Raw genomic sequence first — 16,748 nt, 5'->3', positions numbered from 1 at the left:
TAAGGGATCTTTCTTTCTGTGTATTCGAAGCACATTACACTTGTCTACATTGAGATTCAACTGCCATTCCCTGCACCATGCGCCAATTCGTTGCAGATCCTCATGCATTTTAGTACAATTTTCCATTATTACAACCTCTCGATATACCACAGCATCATCTGCAAAAAGCCTCAGTGGACTTCCGATGTCATCCACAAGGTCATTTATGTATATTGTGAATAGCAACGGTCCTACGACACTCCCCTGCGGCACACCTGAAATTACTCTTACTTCGGAAGACTTCCCTCCATTGAGAATGACATGCTGCGTTCTGTTATCTAGGAACTCTTCAATCCAATCACACAATTGGTCTGATAGTCCATATGCTCTTACTTTGTTCATTAAACGACTGTGAGGAGGTGTATCGAACGCCTTGCGGAAGTCAAGAAACACGGCATCTACCTGTGAACCCGTGTCTATAGCCCTCTGAGTCTCGTGGACGAATAGTGCGAATGGGTTTCACACGACCGTCTTTTTCGAAACCCATGCTGATTCCTGCAGAGTAGATTTCTAGTCAGATCTGTTAACTTATTCGTTTTTTGAGATTGTTGGCTCTCAATATATCTTAAGAAGTAAGTTATTTTGCATTATCTACAACTCTCTTCTTACGTTGCTTCCAAATTTCTAAACTGTGTCATCCAAAAAAAGTCTTGAGTTTAGGACAGGCACAACAAGAGATTCTTTGGCATAACAAACCTTAGGACATTCGTTTGGACCTTACCAATATTGGTTTGGTTTATCTTTGTCGAATTATTTGCTTTAATCTAAATGTGCAGATTCTGTATCAGAGGTGTTCTTGGAAAGTATTCAAGTTAGCCAAAGACAATAAATGCAGCAAAATAATCTAAATTCTTAGGTATTTATATTGATAAGACCCTGAGCAGGAGTCTTACTGTATATGAGATAGCTGAAGTCAATAAATTAACTACACTACTGGCCATTAAAATGGCTACACCACGAAGATGACGTGCTACAGACGCGAAATTTAACCAACAAGAAGAAGATGCTGTGATATGCAAATGATTAGCTTTTCAGAGCATTCACACAACGTTGGCGCCGGTGGCGACACCTATAACATGCTGACATGAGGAAAGTTTCCAACCGATTTCTCATGTAGCAGTTGATCGGTGTTGCCTGGTGAAAAGTTGATGTGATGCCTCGTGTAGGGAGAAGAAATGCGTACCATCACGTTTCCGACTTTGAGAAAGGTCGGATTGTAGCCTATCGCGAGTGTGGTTTCTCGTATCCGAACATTGCTGCTCGCGTTGGTCGAGATCCAATGACTGTTAGCAGAATATGGAATCGGTGGGTTCAGGAGGGTAATACGGAACACCGTGCTGGATCCCAACGGCCCCTTATCACTAACAATCGAGATGACAGGCATCTTATCCGCATGGCTGTAACGGATCGTGCAGCCACATCTCGATCCCTGAATCAACAGATGGGGACGTTTACAAGACAACAACCATCTGCATGAACATTTCGATGACGTTTGCAGCAGCATGGACTATCAGCTCGGAGACCATGGCTGCGGTTACCCTTGACACTGCATCACAGACAGGAGCGCCTGCGATGGTGTACTCAATGACGAACCTGGGTGCACAAATGGCAAAACGTCATTTTTTCGCAGGAGTCCAGGTTCTGTTTACAGCATCATGATGGTCGCATCCGTGTTTGGCAACGTCACCGTAAACGCACTTTGGAAGCGTGTATTTGTCATCGCCATACTGGCGTATCACCTGGCATGATGGTATGGGGTGCCATTGCTTGCATGTCTCAGTCACCTCTTGTTCGCATTGACGGCACTTTGAACAGTGGATGTTACATTTCAGATGTGTTACGACCCGTGGCTCTACTCTTCAGTCGATCCCTGCAAAACCCTACATTTCAGCAGGATAATGCACGACCGCATGTTGCAGGTCCTGTGCGGGCATTTCTGGATACAGAAAATATTCGACTGCTGCCCTGGCCAGCACATTCTCCAGATCTCTCACCAACTGAAAACGTCTGGTCAAAGGTGGCTGAGCAACTGGCTCGTCACAATACGCTAGTCACTACTCTCGATGAACTGTGGTATCGTGTTGAAGCTGCATGGGCAGCTGTACCTGTACACGCCATCCAAGCTCTGGTTGACTCAATGCGCAGGCATATCAAGGCCGTTATTATGGCCACAGGTGGTTGTTCTGGGTACTGATTTCTCAGGATCTATGCACCCAAATTGCGTGAAAATGTAATCACATGTCAGTTCTAGTATGATATATTTGGCCAATGAATCCCCTTTTATCATCTGCATTTCTTCTTGGTGTAGCAATTTTAATGGTCAGTAGTGTAAATATTCTAAATTCTTTGTATTTGCACTGAGAACAACCTGAAGAAAAGTCTTTCCTCACAGATCTTCTTAAACATCTAAGCTCTGAAACTTTTGTGTTATGATCATTGGATGAAATAAAAAAAATCAATAAATGAAACAAAATAACCTAAACTCTTAGGTATTTACACTGATAAGAACCTGATAATGAAGTAACACATTATAAATTTTCTTAAATGTTTAAGCAGTGCAACATTTCCATTATAGAAAATGACAGACTTTTTTTAGGGAGGCTGGGCGAGGGAGGAAGTGTAGCTCTCGACTGAAGGAGGAATTGTCTATCACACACAAGTGTATAATAAGGAAAGTGTATAATAAGGACAAAATGTGTTCACTCTAGAATACCATGAAGGCACAACAGTAAGTTGACAGATCTACAATAGCTTTACAATGCATTTACTTTTTAAGACAGGCTGAAATCATATCTGCTGTACACCTTAGTAGAAGAATTTTAATGCATAAAACTATGGTAATTGGGTAAAGGTGTATATGTACAAATAACATTTGAAAATCTCACACAAAATTCATACTACATCAACAGTTGTAATTAACAGTATACATGTTTTTTTAACAACTCACAAGTGTTGGGCCGGCAGTTACAAAAAGGTAAAGGTCTGTTAATCATCAGAATTTGGAACGTTATAGCGAATAATGGTACCTCTTAGGGAAGTAGCTAGAAGGGGTGGATGTAATGATCTTGTCTACTCAGTGTATATGCCTGGGGCCTCTTTAAACACATTGTGGAAGCTGTTCAGATAGCTATTGAGAGAACAGGTTACAGCCAGTTGCAGATTGTGACAGATGTTAGGACAAACGATGCCTGTAATCTGCACATCTAGATCGCAATCGGTTGATTCCAGTGACTGGTAGAGAAGATTTGAGAAGACCAGACTTGCTCACAGAATTTCAACAAAGCTCACAGTCCACATCATTGTCCTCAGAAGTGATAGTGGTCCTCTAGTTCTGAGCTAAGTAGATTACTTGAAGCACAGACTTCGAAGATTCTGTGACTTCCTACGCCTTCTCCATTGGTTGGTTGGTTCGTTTGGGGAAGGGGACCAGACAGCGTGGTCATCGGTCTCATCGGATTAGGGAAGGATTGGGAAGGAAGTCGGCCGTGCCCTTTCAGAGGAACCATCCCAGCATTTGCCTGGAGTGATTTAGGGAAATCACGGAAAACCTAAATCAGGATGGCCGGACGTGGGATTGAACCGTCGTCCTCCCGAATGCGAGTCCAGTGTCTAACCACTGCACCACCCCGCTCGGTCCTTCTCCATTGGGGGGAGAACTGTATGGTCCACTGAAATGTGCCAGGGGTCCATTACAAACCAGAGGGTGCTACCCCCTACCCAGGAAGTTTACTCTGTGTTGCTCCCCCCCCCCCCCCCCCCCCCATTTTAAAGAAGTCGTGAAAGGCGTTGGAGCCCATTCACTGATAAGCCAAAACATTATGACCACTGCCCACAGTGATGTCGGATGCTGTCTGGTGGCATTGTAGGTAACAAAAGTATGTAAGTGGAGCAGAGAGTACCTCGAAAGTGGCAAAGCAGGTTGGAAGTTCATGTGCTACTGTCATGAGCATCTATAGAAAGAGGTAGAAGGGCAATGAAACTACCACTAGACACTTAAGTGGTTGGACGTAAATGACTCTTCACAGAGCATGGGATTCAGAGGCTTGTCTGTTCTGTAAAGTATGGTAGATGGTGATCTGTGGCATATCTACTGAAAGAGCACAATGCTGGTGCATACACAAATGTTTTGGATTACACAGTTCATTGTACGTTGTTGAACATGGAGCTCCACAGCAGACCACCCCTATGTGCTCACATGCTGACTCAATGACATCATCAATTATGATTTCATTGGGCATGGAACCATTGGGATCCAACTGTCAATCAATGGAAACATGTCAGTCTTCATGGGAATTACATTTTTGCTACACTAGGCCGATGGTCGTCGCCACAAATGTCGTCTTTGAGACGAACAATTGCTCAAACGCGCAGCACACTGTGGTCTCCGTGGCTGGTGGCAAAGGACTTATGGTAGTAATCAAAGACCTACTGACAGCTGCGAACCACCTGCATCCCTTCATGCTTGATGTCTTCCCCGACAACAACGTCCTCTTTTATCAGTCTGTGTCTCAGAGCCAGAATCATTCTACAGTGGTTTGAGGAGCATTATAGTGAATTGACATTGATGTCTCGGTGACCAGATTTCCCTGACGTAAATGTTATGGAACCCATCTGGCTCGCTATTGGACTCTTCATTGTGTATGCAAATAAGCGCCCCTTTATTTATGCGAATTACTTGACCTATGCTAATGCCATATACCTCCAGAAACCTACCAACAGACTGTTGGATTCCTGATATGCAGAAGCAGTGATGTATTTCATTCCAAAGGTGGACAAACAAGCATTAAGTAGGTGCTCATAATGTTTTGGCTCTCAGTGTGTGGTACTAGGCACAGAAAGCTGGATAAAATCCAGATCTGACAACAGTGCAATTGTTGGCTAGTTAGTGAGCTACTTGTTCCTTAGGTCAAATTCATGATAAACATTAAGATGTGGCATGTGTCAACAGAACAAACATAGAATACCTATATACGAGTCAAGAAAAACTATTATTTATGTGGCTACATGCTAGTCATTTGCAATTTTTAATGGCTAATTATCTCTAGTCAACAATCTCTCTGTGGTATAGAAGGAGTTGTCATCTCTTTCTGTGCCAAAGCTAGATTCATTAAAGGGTAATGCATATCATTTTAGTTTCTAGTGTTGTACTTGTGAATATCTCGGTTCAAATTTCAGTGGTTTGCTAATAACAAATTCCATAAGTGAATAAATGAACTGTGAGAATTTGGTTAATATTCCCAGCTGCTTAAAGTGATATCTGCAAGATGTATGTGTGTTAACTCCACACATAATTATTCTAATTACTTTCTTTTGTGCAGTGAACACTTTTTGGCTAAGTGAGGAATTTCCCAGAATATTATCCCACAAGACATTAATGAATGTAAATTTACAAAGTATGTTAACTTACTGACTTCTGTATTCCTAGTTTTGGCAGTTATTCTTATGATAAAAGTAGCCAGTTTAGTATATTGTTTTTCCAGCCATGTTTATTATTTCTTATTAGTACGCTAGGTTGATAGGAGGGAGGATATTTCTGACAGTACAGTACTGTGTTTAAAGCTAGCCCATTAATGCCAAACCATATAGTAACTTTCACTGAAACATTACTTCTACTTTTTCACTTGATGCTTCTTTGCCCAGTTTCACAGCAATGCTTTGTATCACCTGCACACTGCACTATTTCTGCCCCTGCGTCAAGTAAAATGGCAGATCACTAACATAAAGAAAGAACATGACTCCCAAAATAATTTTTCTGCATGCAGATTGTGGCATCCCTTTCTGTATTACTCAAACAACCTAGGGTATCTTTCTGCATTCTGTTTCTTAAACAAGAACTAAAACAATCATTTCATGAACTACATATTCCACAAAAACTTAACTTCTCCAAAAGATTATTATGAGTGACACAATCAAATGCCTTTCATAAGTCACAGGAGATCCCTATTGGCGATATTTTATGATTCAGAGATTTTATTATGTACTCAGCAAATGTAATAAACAGCTGATTCATTAGAATGGCCCTTCTCAAATCCAAATTGTGATTGGTTAAGTATCCCATTACCACACAGGTGGCTGACAACCTTGGAATACATTACCTTACCAAAAATTTTAGAAAATGATATGAGAACCGATACTGGCAGTAGTTATTGCTGTCTGTGGAGTAACCCTTTTTATAAAGATCTCTATCAATGGCTTATTTCAATCTTTCTTGGAAAACACCCTGAGTTAATGATGCATTACATACACGACTAAGAACATTACATATTATAGGGCCAAAACTCTTTAGTGTCTTATTGGAGATATTATTCATCCAATATGATCTTTTAATTTCTGGAGTCATGATGATTTCCCTTACTGCAGATGGGGATGGGAGATAAATTTTTAACTAACCAAATGTCCTCTGTTTTGTTTCATCAGTGCACTGTTTTGCTTTCCCTTCTGAGCTATATGCTCCAATTTTCTCATCTATTTTTAAAAAGCAGTTATTAAAAATATCTGTTTCAAATGGACTTCCTTTTACAATGCTTCCTCTCATTTACAAAACTAGCATTATCTTCTATTGATACTTTTCCTGTGTCTCTGTTAATGACATTCTGTACTACTGATTTTATTATATTATCTGATCTGTCAATTTCTGACAAAATTTGTTGCTCCTGGATTTTCTTACAACTTTTCTTAAATGTTATAGTACTGCATATAATAAGAGAGTCTCAGGTTGTGAGAAAACCATGCTTAAAGTTCATGACACAAATCTAACTCAAAATTGACAGGATCAATAGATAATTAAAAACCAAGCAAGTGAAGATTTTTCTATAAGTGACTGCCATTTTGGGCCCTTAAGGTATATACTGTTAAAGAAAAGCACCACAGGCATAGTGGTCAAGGCACCTGACTGGGGAGCAGAGAACCTGTTTTTGATTCTCTGATGCATTCTGCTATTTTTTTATTTGTATTTTTTTCTGTACTGAAATTTTAAGAATAGGAGATTTAATAAGATAATCAGCGAGGAACAGTAACAGGATAGGCAAATGAATTTCCCAAATGACTTGGATTATTCATTTATTTATTTATTATTGCATACCTTTTCGATATCCACCACCAGAAGTCTAATTTTGGTTGTATTTTCACAGAAAGTTGTATTCAACAGTTATTAATATTTACTACAAGATTTGTAATTAAGACATTTTTAGTCACTAGTGAAATTAATTATAAAGAAAAAAGAAAATGTATCAAATATTAAATGAAAAGGAAGAATACCCAAAACCCTTAAACCATAATTTGTTAATAATTTACACAACCATCACAGCAGTTCCTGATCTTAACCATTGGGAAACATCAAGATTTGTGAATTTGTCGTGAGTAGCGAGACAGAGGTAACTGCCAATTCATGTTTAAAGTGAGGTGTAGCACAGAACTTCATTTTGGGGTTTCAAAATTGTAGTGTGCTTGTGGAAACTAGCAGTAATTGCACAAAACATGGATGTAACAATGATTCATAGCATGATTTATCATTAACTTTCAGCAACAGTCCTGAATAAGAAATATCTTAAAATGTAAACCAAGTCTGTTTTATGCCAGATCTTTGGAAGGAATGATGTAGTTGTGCAAAAACAGCATTCATTATATGTTCTTGGTGATATGAGTAGATTTGTTTTGAATATGTATATGGTAAGTGCCATCCAAGTAGTTGTTCAAAGGAAAGTGAGGACATGTAATAGAGTGAGTGAATGAGCCATTGTAAGGTAACCAGGACTAAAATTTGCTTCTTTATTAACACAAAGTCGTTTGAGAAATTTTAATTGTTAGGCTAATGCCCAGACAGCCCCACCACCAGTTGGACTTGAAGTCACTGATGTGTAGTCCTCAGTTTCCTGATGTTCTATATGCATGCCTGGTGTTAGCTAAAATGCTGCTTTTACTCTTCCAAGTGACGCTGTCGGTGACTTATCTTCATACATTACCTGCAGCATGTGATCATTATACGTTAAAACTCTGAACACCCTTGTTGGTCGCACTGCATCATTCTTAACATTATGTGAGAGCATGTTTGAAGATCTCTCTGTACAAAAGTTTCCTGTTCACCATGGAATGGTGCTGGTGAAGCTTGTAGTTTGAATATTTGGACTTTGATTTGCTGTATCAGGTATGGCAGTTGTGTCTTCACTGGCAGCTGACATGTTGGGAAAAATTTCAGTGGTAGGCATAATGTTTCTCTGAAAATCATCTCTGTGTTGATGCCCCAACTCTGGCTTGTGCTGTGTGAAGGCTTAATAAGAACAGCAGTAGTGCAGGGGACAACTGTTTCCATGGCATGTAAGTGCAGCCTTTAATGGTCTATGCCAGCACTGTGCCATCTCAGTGGTTGTTGGGTAGTAGCTGGTCGTATGATGGGGTTGCACACTGTGTAGCGTGGACATCTCAAGAAACAGTGTTGACTCAATTGCCATCCCTGATGTGCAGTGATGTGAGCTGGACAGCGAAAACGCGATGCCATGCTATGCCATTCCCCAGGTGCTGTTGCCATGTACATGGATGCCACTTAGGTTTTGCTACAGTGCTATGGACATCTGAATGCATCCTGAATCACCAACCTCTGACTGCTGCAGATGAGTTACTTCAACATCTCGGTGAACAAAATTTTGAGTATTTATCAAACAACATATGTGATTCATTGCGAGTTATCATTTGCAAAAAGGCCTCATTTTGATGTCAAGAATTGCTTATGTGATATGATGATTGTTATTATCACATGACTCGTGATTTGTACAGATGTGAATGGTCACATTACGCACACACCCATCCTTCAGATCTAAAATCCTATAACTCGAGAACAAAATGAGATATCATTCTCATCTCAGTTTTAAATGAAATTTCAGTATCTTATCTACATTTCATTCATTGCAATATATAAGCAAAACCCAACCATACATAAAGTTTACGCAAATCATTATTACTTTTTCAAACTCTAAAATTTCGTACAATGTTTTACTTAATTTGATGCAGTACAGTAAGTATGACAGATAACAAAAAGAAATTTAGTTCTTTACCAAGTGAATAAATCAGACTGTAAGACATGAAAAAAATAATTTTTTTGTTTTTAGTAGTTTTTGAAAAATCGGATAATAAGTATTTCATATCTCCGAAAATGTCATCTCTAAGGTGCCTCATCACAGAATGGAGAAAGGATGTATGTAGCAGCTAAAGAGTTAATGTTCAGTAATCTCCATGGGGCATTGATGTATCGTCTTTCTTTTTTATCAAATGCAATGGTGATGTCAACAGGCTGCCTGACTGGCATATGACGCCATCTTGCAGCTACTCTTCAAACTCGGTATTTGGTGCAGCAAAATGGCCAGGTTTTAATCTTCTCAACCATTGAGAGCCTGGCCTGGCCAAGTGGCATTTTGATTGGAGCACCTATTCCTATTGCACCTGTAATGATTTCACCACCCATTGTAACCTGTGCCATACTGAGATCAATTTGCAGCCTTTGTTGACTAATTAAGTCCACTCCTAATGTTGATTCTACCACATTTGTGAGTACAAACTTCCTCTTGATCTTCCTACTGAAACCCAGTTCCACCTCCTCTTTGCAAGTACCATATCAAAAATATCTGGACACCTGGCTGAAAATGACTTATAAGTTCGTGGTGCCTTCCATCGGTAATGCTGTCATACAATATGGTGTTGGCCCATCCTTAGCCTTGATGACAGCTTCCACTCTTGCAGGCATATGTTCAATCATATGCTGGAAGGTTTCTTGGGGAATGGCAGCCCATTCCTCACAGAGTATTGCACTGAGGAGATGTATCAATGTCATTCGGTGAGGCCTGGCACAATGTCGGTGTTCTAAAACATTCCAAAAGTGTATCAGGTCAGGACTCTGTGCAGGCCATTCCATTACAGGGATGTTATTGTCACATAACCACTCCTCCACAGGCTGTGCATTATGAACAGGTGCTCAATTGTGTTGAAAGATGCAGTCGCCATCCCTGAATTGCTCTTCAACAGTGGGAAGCAAGGAGGTGCTTAAAACATCAATGTAGGCCTGTGCTGTGATAGTGCCACACAAAACAACAAGGGCTGCAAGCCCCCTCCATGAAAAACATGACTACACCATAACACTACCAACTCCGAATTTTACTGTTGGCACTACGCACGCTGGCAGATGACGTTCACCATGCATTCGCCATACCCACACCCTGCCATCAGATTGCCACATTGTGTACCACGATTCGTCACTCCACACAACGTTTTTCCACTGTTCAATCATCCAATGTTTACACTCCTTACACCAAGCGAAGCATCGTTTGGCATTTACTGGCATGATGTGTGGCTTATGAGCAGCTGCTCGACCATGAAATCCAAGTTTTCTCACCTCCCACCTAACTGTCATAGTACTTGCAGTGGATCCTGATGCAGTTTGAAATTCCTGTGTGATGGTCTGGATAGATGTCTGCCTACTACACATAATGACCCTCTTCAACTGTCTGTGGTGTCTGTCACTCAACAGACGAGGTCGGCCTGTACATTTTTGTGCTGTACATGTCGCTTCACATTTCCACTCCACTATCACATCGGAAACAGTGGACCTAGGGATGTTTAGGATTGTGGAAATCTCGCATACAGATGTATGACACAAGTGGCACCCAATCACCTGACCACATTCAAAGTCCGTGAGTTCCGCAGAGCCCCCCATTCTGTTCTCTCACAATGTCTAATGAGTATTGAGGTTGCTAAGCAGCACAGTGCACCTAATATGAAAAAATATGTTTTTTGGGGTGTACAGATACTTTTGATTACATAGTGTATTGTTACAGGCAAGTTCGCTGCTCTAAAACTACCAATGCATTCTCATCCTGACTGACTGGTAGCATGCCTCAGCAGAACCCCAGTCGACCAGATAGCAACAACTAGCTTTTTGTCCCTTACATGTAACTGGCATGATAATGTGAGAAAGTGTAAACAATTCTCTGTATGTATGATTGAGCTGCCATTAATTTCTGAGCCAATCTGTAACACTGTGCCTTTACTTGCAATGTGATACTCTTTTGGAATTTCATGACGTGCCACACCTGCTCCTTCTGAATAGTGGCTGCCTCCCCTAAGCTGATGTAGTTGGTTGCCTGAAGCACTGGCATAGTTCTTGCTTGATCTGTTATCGTGTACATTCCTCAACCATACATGACATAGTGCCTTGTTATATATTACCTCTTCTCCACCGATGCTCCTAATATGTAGTCAAAATTCCAATGGCAGTCTATTGATTGAAGGGAATAAAAAAGAAAATCTTTCTGCATCTGCAAAAGATATTACAAAAGGAGTGTCTGAATGGTTTACCAGAAACAGGCTAATAATTAATCCCCAAAAAACGGTACTCATGAATTTCCACACTGGTCAAAATAAAAACCTGGCACAACCTGTAATATGTATAGATAACCAAAACAGTAGTGCTATCAATGAAACTAAATTTCTTGGAATTCATATCCAGGAAAATCTTAAATGGAGCACTCATATCACAGCCCTAAATTCAAAACTAGCAAAAATGAGCTATGTAGTAAGAATATTCTGCAACAGTACTAGTGCAGAAACAGTTAGGGCTGTATACTTCACTCGTGTACATTCAATAATGAAGTACGGTATCATTTTCTGGGGAAATGTACATCAGGCCATAATGGTTTTCAGGAAACAAAAGGCAATTATAAGAATAATGAAACAAGTGAGCAGCAGAAAATCATGCAAACCTTTCTTTAAAGATCTAAACATCCTACCGCTTCCCTGCATTTATATACTGGAAATAGTCACAGGTGTCATAAAAAGCATACTGAGAAAAGAAAACCTTTTTCCTCAAAACAAAAGTGTCCATGATTACAGTACCAGGTCAGGCAGTGACATACAAGTTAATCATTGCAACACCACATTGTGCCAAAAAGGTGTATATCATGCAGGAACAAAACTTTACAACAGACTACCAAGACATATAAAATCTCTTCCTGAACTATAAAGCTTTAAAAAGTCTGTGACATCCTACCTTCTGGAAAACTGCTACTATTCAATCTCACAGTATCTTATGCAAGAAAAAATGTAATTTGTATCTTTAATTGTAGAAATAAGTTATAAATATACAGTATTTCAAAAATTTATAATTATTAACTGTATAGATCCAATTTGTCATAAAAATTCATAAAATGTATGTTTGGCATTTGAAAAACCAGTAGCTAAAAAGGTTTTCTGTCCAATATCCTGTGTACAATATATGTACTGAAAAAGAGATTTATATGGACAAATAAATAAATAAATAAATATCACCAGTACACTCACTCTGTAACATCTGTTGCATACGTTGGTCTAATGATTTGCACTTTCAGCTGCCTACCATCTCCCTCAAATGGAAGTAGTTTTGCTCTGAGTGTGGCTTTAGTATAATGCCCAAGATCATTGCTACTGCTTGGACACCTAAATTATTGATGCCTACAGCAAACTTCATGCAGTCAGTGGTGATATTGTTTTGCATAAGTGCCACATCCAGTAATGCAAACCACGACTTTGTTTTTTTTTATGGCAAAGATTGAGGAATCTGCCCTTTCATTCATGTATAAGAAACTGTGTTAGACTCATTGAATAAACTGTTTATCATTTTTCAGCCCATCTTGCCATTTGCAGAGATAACAGTATGATTTTTCACATTCTGCTTTGTGCTTGAAAGTCATTTGTTTGTCTTTGCAGATCATCTTGCAGCTATAATGATTGCAGTGTAATCTGAACCCACTCAGTGCTTTGACACATCATCACTGTCTTCCTTTGCACATTTTCTGGTGTCTCTGAGCTCTTCAGTATCCCAGGGGTCACCAATTGGTAGTTGCATTTCACTACTCAATAATAATGATACAATAAGTCAGCAATATTGAATTTAACTGTTTTGTTTTACACAGTTAGGTAAATGAGACCTGACAGAAACCCAAGTAAACAATGAATTGTCAAACATAAAAACAAAGAGTAAACATAAAAGAGGTAAGATGTGCCTGCAGTCCCAAGAACAAATAAAATACACTTTGCATCTTAATCCGAAATTGGTGCTTTCCACAATGTTTTTAAAATCATGGTGTTTTTAAAACTACCTAAAAAAGTTTTTCACACACACACACACACACACACACACACACACACAAACACACCGCGCGCGCGCGCGTATATCACTTCTCTCACATGCCACAATGGCTGTTTTTACTGGTAATGGTTGCCACCTCAACCACAAGTGACATAAAGTCTTATCATTGATTTGTCTTTACATATCTTCTTGAAATTGTAACAACTGCAGTGTCATCTGAATCCATTCAGTGTTTTATGTAGTTACATGTATTCCAGTTTTAAAAACACCAGAAAAATAATTTTCTTTACACCTGCTGGAGCCCCTTGAATATGGAGTAGCTACTCTGTGACATTTTCTGATTTTTGTGATCCTTTAACATGTTTTCGTCACTTTAATTTTAATCTTCGTTTCTAAAAGAAGAAAACTGTGGCTCTAGAACAAGATTCAGCATCAACATCAAAGTTAGTCAGCTATTGATAGAAAGATCTTATTTCTTCTGAAAGGCAACCTTTTGTTATCTATTTCTCCTCATAATATGAGTCTCTTAGATTTTTGCTGCACAAAAGTGCTTTCTGCAAATTATAGTAATAGAAACTAAATATATTTGTACACTTGCCAGTTGTAGGTTGTCTTTCGTATTTTTCTGTTATTTATAATATTATCATTTATAAATATGATTAATGTTTTCTATTTTTGTAGGTATTTTGATCTGTGTTTCCTTCAGAAGTGGCAGTTCTGCATCAATAAGGAGGTATCATTTATTTTTATGTAATCATACAATACAAACAGTTTCTGCACTATGGACAGAAATTGTCATCTGTGAATACAAGAAGTTACCAAAAGAACTTTTAGGTACTAACAAAGTGTAACTTTTGCCAGTTATCCTTTCTTTTATTGTTACCTCTTTTAAATGTTACCAAATGTCTAAAATAATGCAAACCACCAGTGCAATAGGTATGTATTTTCCAAACAGTTTGAGTAATGACTGTGGATCATAACATTTTTTTTCTTTTATGTGTTTGAGCTTTTAGTTTCAGTGTTTTTGATGTTAACTATTATTACCATCATTATTTCATATTTACTTAGAAAAATGAAGAATTTCACAGTACTAACTTTGCCCCTTCTCCTCTGTTTCCTTTTCCTTGTAATTTGTCATACTGAAAATTCTTGTTGAAAAAAATTTGGATTCACTTTTAGTAGCATATCTAGTGGTTTAATTGTTTATGAAGGCTTGGTGTTACTTGTAGAGATTATTTGAAACACTATAATTTTAATTTTTTGTACCTTTGCTTGGAAAGTTACACATATTAAATTTTTAAGTGGACTTAGAAGTTACTGATTCATGTGCTTATAACATTTAATCATATAAATCTTATGCTGTCTGTTATTTCATGACAAAGGATTTGTACTACTTTTCATAATTTATCTAGCCAGTCTGTAAAAGAATAAATGCTCATTGGTTTATGGCAATATTGGTGACACAGAATTTACTCTGGCTGCAGTATGGTGATAATGCTCATTTTTCTAGTTTTTTTGTATCCAATGCTTTGTATTGTGTTTCATCAGAGTATCAGATTTTCTTATCTTTGTACTCATCCCATAGCATTTCTGCCTGCCATTTCGAGTAGATATTAGATTCATAAATAAATGTCTTTGTTTTTATCTCAGTGTGTGTTGTTGACAGATATTGATAAATATTCCCTATTGTAGATTTATAAGTTCCAAAGTGATTAATATATGTGTAGTATATGTTAAGTAGGTCCACACCAGCTATTCAGAGGAACAAAATATTTATAGTCACTGTGTCATTATATCAATGAATGGTAAAGTTTTTTTTTTTTTTTTTTTTTTTTTTTTTAAATGAAATTAAACAGGCATACTTGTAATGCAGCAGTTTATATAGTATAACAATGCCTACTGTAAACCACCATACCATTCAGTCACATATCATATGGTGTAAAGTAGAAATGAAAGACTTCCTTCAGCTTCAATTTTTTTGGTTGCAAAAATTCTGCACATCTAGCAAACATATGAGGCCTTATTCTCAGGGATTATTTTACTACTGTATGTTTAACTATGGTATGGAAAAATGTGTGAGAAATATGCAATATATATTTTAACAATGCATGAAGCACAAATGTATCTTATGCCACAAAAAGAGAGAAGTTGGGACAGTATATTCACTTCTATTAGAGGAATGTAACATTAATTTAAATTATTGTAATTTTTTGAAATTGTGTAAATTAGGTACAGTAGTCCGCAGTATTTCCTCTGAAAGCAATACATTATGGTATGTTGATTTTTTAAATGTCTTTCGTTCGTGGTGTTTGGATTTTTTGCCCTATTTCAGTATTACTAATTTTGTTTCCGTCCATCAAAAATTACATGTCTGAATCATTCCATAAGAAATGTCAATACTTACATACTTGATGTTTTTGATGATGATTCCTATGTTAGTGCCTCATTATGGTAATACTCAGTCTTGTGAGATTACTAGTATTAAACATATAATTTTTAGCTTATATCTTACTACACTACAATGTTGCAATGTATTTAAATTATAATCCTTGTGGATGTGATATTTTCAGGTTGTATTTCACTATAGGAGACATTTTACATTTGTTACACTGTGTGGCAGATCCTTAATCTATGTGTTCTGTACAGTATTAAGGTCTATCGCTTTCTCCACTTGGACAAGTTCTGCACTTTTTTTTCATAAATACTATTTATTTTCTATTGTTTCAAGTTCTATATTGTTCATTGTGAGAAAATAAAGGTTTATGTACACTAATAGACTGTTCACTGAAATAACTAACAAGAAGAAATGATTATTTACCTTTAAAATTGGCTTGTTCTGATTTTTTTTATGTAGCTCATGAAGATTATAATCATTGAAAGATACACACTTTTACAGCAAGGATAAGGACTAGTGACAAGAAGTTTATGAAAGTTGTAGTTGTGACAGACGGAAATCATACAGTGCCATCTTATTGGCAGATGAAGAGGAGCATGACAAGAGAAACGGAGGAAGTATACAGCATATTAAAAAAAATTCTGAATGAAGTTTTTTTATGTGTAAAGGATTCCTGTTGGTACAGAAATGGGCAAACAAGGGAGGAAATGCAGGTGAAGAAAAATGTAAAGATCTTGAGGTAGATCACAAGCAAATACAGAGACATACCCAGAAACAGGAGATAAAATTAACAAAGTTATGAGAATACAGATGAAAGACAAGCAGTCTGAAGTAAGTGAACAATTTAGAAGTATTGGGAAAATGAGGGGCTAGAGCAGGGCCGGCCAGAAATTCTGCACGTGTGCGGTGCTCCTGCACATGTGCAACTTTCGGGTCACAGTGTGCACGCTGCAGCCGTCAGCATTCATGTAGTGCATGTTTCTACGCACAGATGTCGCTTTATCCACTTGCTGGGATACTCTGTACCGGCGCATTCTAGTGCTCTTTCCACAGCTTGCAAGCCAATCATGGGAAGGTATTTCGCGTATTAAACATTTAAAATAGGTCACAGTCTACTCATTGAGATGTCTACTTTTATGTTAACAGTTTAACCCAGTAAGACAAGTAATACAGTTAACAACCGTGGGTTTTTATTAAGGCAGCTCG

General features: G+C 38.1%; 1 long non-coding RNA gene across 1 annotated transcript in view; it reads left to right on the top strand.

Moving 5' to 3' along the window:
* The window catches only part of LOC126161800 (uncharacterized), a 66,689-nt gene extending 50,783 nt beyond the window's left edge, over window positions 1–15,906 (top strand). The window contains exon 3 of the long non-coding RNA XR_007534960.1: window positions 13,829–15,906. This is a non-coding gene — a long non-coding RNA (uncharacterized LOC126161800). The remainder of the gene's footprint in view (window positions 1–13,828) is intronic.
* Window positions 15,907–16,748: the final 842 nt, after the last annotated feature.

This window comes from Schistocerca cancellata, chromosome 1, assembly GCF_023864275.1.
Source record: "Schistocerca cancellata isolate TAMUIC-IGC-003103 chromosome 1, iqSchCanc2.1, whole genome shotgun sequence".
Lineage (NCBI taxonomy): Eukaryota > Metazoa > Arthropoda > Insecta > Orthoptera > Acrididae > Schistocerca > Schistocerca cancellata.
This window is presented reverse-complemented; position numbering and strand designations above follow the sequence as displayed.